This window comes from Tamandua tetradactyla, chromosome 1 (genome assembly GCF_023851605.1).
Source record: "Tamandua tetradactyla isolate mTamTet1 chromosome 1, mTamTet1.pri, whole genome shotgun sequence".
NCBI lineage: Eukaryota > Metazoa > Chordata > Mammalia > Pilosa > Myrmecophagidae > Tamandua > Tamandua tetradactyla.
This window is the reverse complement of record NC_135327.1, coordinates 118,622,169-118,629,254: the sequence shown is the minus strand read 5'-3', so window position 1 is coordinate 118,629,254 and position 7,086 is coordinate 118,622,169. Positions and strand designations below refer to the sequence as shown.

The following is a 7,086-nucleotide window of genomic DNA, read 5'->3' as shown; positions in this document are numbered from 1 at the left end:
AATGAATTATTCAAAGCAAGGAGAATGCCCTCACAATTCTACCTTAATTACATCTCGTTTGACATTTTTAGCCCACAAATCATTCTCTCTATAACTGGAGAATGTTTGCCCTGAAGCCGTGATCCCCAAGTAAGGTATCTGGGTTTCCTCAGTTGCTTATGAGAACCTAATGCACAAGGGCACACACACAAGTATGTGTGTGTGTCTTCCTATCGTTACATACTTAGCAGAGTACAGGTAGTGGTGGTGCTGGTGGTGGAAATAGGCGGTTGGGCAGTTAAAGGCTGCAAAAGGCTGACTCTTTTGCAATTAAAAAATCTGTATCCTTGTTGAGGCAACAATATAAATAAATCACATAAAATAGGATGGTGGGTGGTTCTTAAATATTAATGTATATAAGAATAATCTTCCATGCATATAAAATGCAGATTCCAAGGCCTTTATCACCAGAGATTCTGATTCTGGGTCCTAGGAATATGTGTTTTGTAAGTGCTCAAGGTAATTCATCTTGAGGAACTGAACTTGGAACTTATAATCAGATACCACAATAAAGGCTATCATGGGACAACAATTTGCCAGGAAGACTTCAAGGAAGAGGTGGGTCTTAAAGCATGACTTGGTGTCTAGAAGGGAGCCTTTCATATGAAAATAATATAATGAGCCAAGGCCTGGGGTTTGGGGTGGGGGGAGTGGGGAGGATGGGTCCAATGAGAAGGGGCAGTGGGGAGAGATTGCCCAGACTTAGGCAAAAAGGTCATGGTGGGAAGATTGGAAAGACCAAAATCTAATAAATACTTGTTGGATGGAACTGTTGGCTTCCAGGCAAAGTTTCTAGACAGCACAAAGAAACAAGGTGTGAAGTGGGAAAGCAATTTTCCCTGAATAATTTTAGTCCTGTGAACTCATCATCTGTAGATTCAGAGCATGCATTGAATTTTTTTCTTCTCCATCTCATTCTCTATTAAAAGTTATAATTTGTCTCCCTTTGTCTCTATGGAAGTTTGTGCTTCCTATGGTATAGCACTTCATGGGTTTATCTTGACTTTCTTATTAGACACCAGACTTTTGAATGCAGGTCCTTAACTTACTCATCTTTCTGTTTTTTATAGTCCAGTATATATGCTGTGTACTAATGTGGTACTCAAATCATTGGTTTAAAGAATCTTTGATGACATTATCATTGATAATGGATATTCATTGATGAGTATGGATCATGCGCCAAACAGTGTGGTAGGTATTTTATATATAACATCTCAGTTTTCACAAATCTACTATAAGTTAAGCATTGTTATTCATATTTTGCAGAAGAGGAAACTGAGGCTTGTAAATGTCAAGCACGTGTCTGTTGTCACACAGCTAATAAAGGGCAAAGGGAGAAATAAATGTAAGATTGAAATCTCTAGCTGCCTTAAATGCTCTTTCCACTGCTGGAAGGATGAAGAAATGATAAATGCCTCAGTGAGTGGGGAGTGTAAAGATAAGTAGTTCATTTTAAGTGAATGGGAATCAATGAGATTTTAATCATGTATGAATTGCAATCTGTTTATTCTAGAAGGAGAAGGAAGGTGGGTGGGACTTCTGCCCAGTTCTGAGCTCTTTGAAGAAGGTGTGGTCTGCTGGCAGGGGTCACCATCACACATAATGTGCAGTCTGGAGGTACCTCAAATGCAGGTCAGTGCTCTCTGGGTATTCTGTACCTGAGTTGTTAGGGAGGGAAACCAACAATGGACACAATAGTATACTGTCTCAAAGTGAAAGAATTGGAGAACAAGTCCTTTGATGGTATTTAGTCTTGAGTGGATAGTCCCTTGAGAACTTTTAAAAACTATCAATGCCCAGGACCCTTCCTCAGAGAATCTGATTACATTGCTCTAGGGTAAGTCCCTGACATTTCTAAAAGTAATGAGCAGTCAGGGTTGAGATCCACTGCCCTTGGATTTAACTTCATTTCCTGAACATTGGGATTTGGCATTGCTGACTTCACAGCGCTGCCCCTTACAGGTACCCTCCATAGGAATAAATCCCCCTCTGAAGTTATTGCCCTCCTGCTATTGAATAAAACACTATGATTATTACCAGGAAGCTGTTTTGGTTTCATCAGATGGGATCCATCTTTTTCTGAGCAAGTCCTGCATTTCAAATGATTCTGCTTCTGGGACCCAATTATGCAGCCACTGGCACGAGACTAGCTTAGCAAAATTAATGAAAACATAATTAAGTGAGTATCCTTCAGCTCTGCCATTTGATGGGTCCTTGTACTTTTAAAATAATGCATCAGTAAGATAAGAACAAATCAAGAAAATGATTGTTTAAATTGCAAGTTAGACTTTTCAATTAAACTCTAAAATTATATCTCTAATGAAATGGGTCATTAGTGATGATTTCAAGTGATAAAGCAGGGCTTAGAGGACAGAGCATGGGCTTTGAAATTGGAGACCTAGTCCAGAACCTATCCTTGCAGTAGTAAATGGGTAACTTTGGGAAGGTCACCTGACTTGTCCGAACCTAAGCTTTCTCATTTATAAGAGGATTAGAATGGTACTGACATGCAGTGATATGCTGGTAAATGCATGCCAACTGTTTCTCTGGGATGAGGGCCTGAATTTTTGTAGTATTTGCCAATTTCTGAGGTATAAATAGTCCCATTGTGGCAGATTTCAAGCTACCAACAGAATTGGCTCAAAAAATTCCTGAAAATTTAACAGTTGGCTCTTGTGAGCAGGTATGAGCAGTACCTGCCTGCTCACTGCCTGAGATATTGTAGTGATGGAATGAGATAAAATGTGAAACACCTAACCCAGTGCTTGGCCCATAGAAACCTAATTCTGTGGTTTCTAAGGATTAAAGTGTTGTTGTATTGAAGATATGATTGTTAATCATTTGAAAAGTAAGATATTTTACTCATGGCAAAAAAACCCCACAATATTGTATTATTAATCGAAAACTGAAATGGGTTTATGCTCTTTCAAGCTGGGTTAGCTCTAAATTCACTGTCCACTGTTATGAGTCCTTGAAAGTCTATGTTCACATAATTGAGAATTATTATATCTGGGTGAAGAATTGGTTGGGAAGTATTTATTAAACACATTATGCTATGTACTGTGGGCTTTGCTGGTAACTTCTTTGAAAGATAAGATTTGCATGTGTGAACATCTCACATTGTCTTCAGAGGTTTTCCAATTTCCTTCTCAAGGACCCTGTTTTAGTTTGTTAATGCAGCTGGAAATGCAATACACTAGAAATGGGTTGTCTTTAATAGAGGGAATTTATTAAGTTACAAGTTTACTGTTCTAAGGCCATAAAAATGTCCAAACTAAGGCATCCAGAGACAGATACCTTGACTCAAGGAAGGCTGATGACTTTCGGGATTTCTCTGTCATCTGGAAAGGCACCTGGCAATGTCTGTGAGCTTTCTCTACCAGCTTCTCTACCAGCCTCAAACAGGGGTGTTTTCTTTCTGCATCTCCAAATGTATCTCTCTGGTTGGCTTGGAAGCTTTTTCCAAAATGATTCCCTATTAAAGGACTCCAGTAAGAAACCCACCTTGAATGGTGGAGACACATCTCTATGGAAACCACCTAATCAACAAGTCCCACTCACAAGTGGGTAGGTCACATCTCCATGGAAACAACTTAATAAAAAAGATCTCACTCAATGATATTGAATTAGGATTAAGGAAAATGGCTTTTCTGGTGAACACAACAGTTTTAAACCGACACAGACCCTCATTCTAATCTTGAACCCAGTGCCTCTCGCATCTTTTCTGCTGTCTAAACAGTCCCCCCACCCCCCGTTAGGAGCATTTTTCTTTTATCAAGACAGACCATTAGAGGGCAGTGCAATGGTGTCTCAGAGACAGAATTCTCATCTGCCATACCAGAGACCTAGATTTGATTCCTGGAGCCTGCCCTTGCCAAAAAAACAGACGGACCATTAGAAAGATAATGGTCACATCTGAGAAGAGAATGGGGATGGGTGAGCTGTTTTGTATTCAGTTATAAAATAATGGAAACCAGATATTGCTTATATTTAATAAAAGTCTCTTAGATTGTAACTCTCAGTTTTCTAATTTCTGCTCAGATACTGTCTAGGATTATTTTGCAAACTAAGGAAATACACTATTGAAGTTGCATTGATCCAATAGATGGTTACTGTTCATTTGAAATGCTCCCGAATGACTTTTCAAAATCAAATCTGATTTACTACTGCTCAGGCAAAGAGCTGTATTAATTGGTGATATCTAATTTTCTTTACCATTGGCAAATTTTATGTAAAAATCCTTGTGCTATTTAGAATTAAATTCAACTGTCTCAAAAAGTGGATAAGCATCCCTCCTACCTACTGATGGAGCTCACGTTGTCGCAGGAGTGATGTTTCTGTTGGGAACACTGTCATCTCTTCACTCAAAACCCTTCATTGACTCCCATTGACTGTGCTTACAAGCCCTCCTAAGCTGTCTTTTTACAAACCCTAGGGGGATTCTTCCCAGTCAGCCTGCAGAGTCTCTCCTCCCACCCGTGTTCTTATGCATCCCATGCTCGCTTCGCAATCGCATGGAGCTGCATCCAATTCACCAAAGATGCCCTCTAGTTTCATGCTTCCAAACTTTTGTTCATGCTGTTGCTTCCACCTGGAATTCCCTCTCTGCCAGCCAACACTTGCTGGGAGAACTCTTTTTCTCTTTTCAAGATCCAGCTCTCGTGTCTCCTCTGTGAAGTCTTCTTTGACAATCCAGCAGAGTTGATCCTCCCCCGAACCCCAAGCCACTTTTTGCTAATATCACACCTGATACTGTTTTCTGATTATAACCCATCCACTGAATGTGGTGACTTGTTGATACTTCTTTTTAGTTCATACTAAACAATGAACTCCATGAGGTTGGAGACCCTGACTTTCTCATCTCTGTATCTGAATGTCTGACATTCAGTCAACCATCGTAGTATGTCCCTTCTGATTGTTTTGTGCCCATGCCATACTGGTTGTTAAATATTTTGAGTATTGCCCTACCCTGAACCCTCTGAATCTGTCAGTTGTTTCTGGTTGTTAAATATTTTGAATATCGCCCTACCCTGAGCCCTCTGAATTTGTCAGCTGTTTCTGGGGACCAATGCTGACATGACAGGATAACAACCTGCAGTTATGGTTGGAGAATATCAGTCGTGGAGGGCATGTTGGAACCTCGCTACCTCTGTTCTGTAATAAGAAAACTGAGTTCCAGAGAGGTTGAATTTCCTGACCCAAGTCATGGCAGAGCCAGGAGCAAAGCTCAGGTCTTTGGATTCTTAGGCTAGTGCAGTTTTCATTAAGCCTCTTTCATTTCTCTTTAAAGACGTTGTTGGCAATAAGTGGAAAAAAGAGAAAGATGGGGGTTTAGAAGAAAGAAGGAAGGTAGGCTAGTAGACCTAAGAGTGACACACTCTCAGGTTCTGTGCAGGGACCTGCACTCTGGAGAGAATATGTTCCTGATGGAGCACAGCTGAGTGTATTGCTGGGTTCTAGCACACGTTTATTTGGCAATACTCTGGGTGGGCAGAAGTACTATGTAATTCTGACTTTGGCAAAGGGGTCTGTTGCTGACAGATTGCATTAGTGAGGTTCATGCAAAGCATGAAATTTACTTGAGTCCTATATACGCAGTATCGCATTTGCTTTCTCCCTTGTGTAGGCCTCTTGTTATTCCTACAGTTCTTGCAAAAACTCTGAATAAAATCCAGATTCTTACCAAGGCCTGCATAACCCTGCATGATCTAGCTCCTGCCCATCGCTCCAATAATAACACCAACTTGAGTGCTTATTGAGCACTTTCTATGAGTCAAAGGTTGTCCCACATAATGACCTGAATTAAGCCACACAATCCTTAAACACCTTTCTTCATCTGCTGAAGAAACTGAAGCCTTACTTTAAATAATTCGTCTGAGATCCTATAATTCCTAACTGGCAGGGGTGTGATGTAAAAAGATGTGGTCGAGATGGATTTCTTTCTTAAAGGACATGCTGTAAGGAGAGTCAAAGTTCTCTCATGGTCAAATCTGCCTGCAGGGGGCCAGAGAGCGTTGTCCTCCATGGGGAGGGGCACCAGGGAAGGCCCAGGGGAGAGGGGCAGAGAACATTTTAAACATGATTCACGAGAGAGCAAAAAAGCACTCAGAGAAAGGAAGATGGAGATAAATTTTATCTGCATTGCAGTTATGGAAGATATGTTCTAACAGTGAATTCAAACCACGTGTAATTGTCAATCTCACCATTGCTATCCTTTTTTTTTAGGTGCATAGTCCAGGAATTGAACCTGGGTCTCCTGCATGGAAGGTGAATATTCTACCACTGAACAACCCGTGCACCCTGCTATCAAGTTTTAAATTTTTTTCACAAGAACTGTTCGAGGCATAAGTGTACAACTCAATGTATTTTCACAAAAGGAACATGCCCATTTAACCAGCCACCATATTTTAAAATTGCGTGTCACCAGCATCCTAGAAGTCCCCTTATGCCCCTTATCATTTATTTACATCTCTCCTTCCCTAAGGTAACCACTAAACCAACTTCTATCTATCCTGTTTTTGAATGTCATTCAAACAGTCATGCATATTTACTCTTTAATATCTGTCTTCTTTGGTTCTACATTTTGCTTCTGAATTGTATAACAATTCATTTATTCCCATTGCTGTGAACAATTTCATTGTTTAAATATACCATACTTTATCTGTTCTATGGTTGATGGACATTTGTGTTGTAGTTTTTGGCTAATCTGAATTGTATGCTGTGAACATTTTTGTCCATGTCATTTGGTGCCAATAAATATACATTGTATTGGGAATATACAGAGGAGTAGAATCACTGGGCCATAGGATACGCATATGTTCAGCTTCAGTGGATAATGCCAAACAATTTTCCAAAGTGGTTGTACTATCTCAAACTCCTAGGGCTGTATATGAAGGTTCAAGTTGGTGCCTAAGCTTGCCTGCTCTTGGTGCTGTCACGCTTTTTCATTCTGGTGGATGTGTTCTGCTCTATCATGCGTGGTTTTAATTTTCAGTTCCCTCATAAGTACTGATGCTGGAAGAGAGCCATTGTTTACTGTCCCTTTGG

At 40.2% G+C, this 7,086-nt stretch overlaps 1 long non-coding RNA gene across 1 annotated transcript; it reads left to right on the top strand.

Moving 5' to 3' along the window:
* Positions 1–1,134: 1,134 nt before the first annotated feature.
* LOC143686181 (uncharacterized) lies at positions 1,135–6,352 on the top strand. The gene is made up of 3 exons (XR_013176955.1): positions 1,135–1,230; positions 1,553–1,671; positions 6,265–6,352. It is a non-coding gene; the product is annotated as an uncharacterized LOC143686181 (long non-coding RNA).
* Positions 6,353–7,086: the final 734 nt, after the last annotated feature.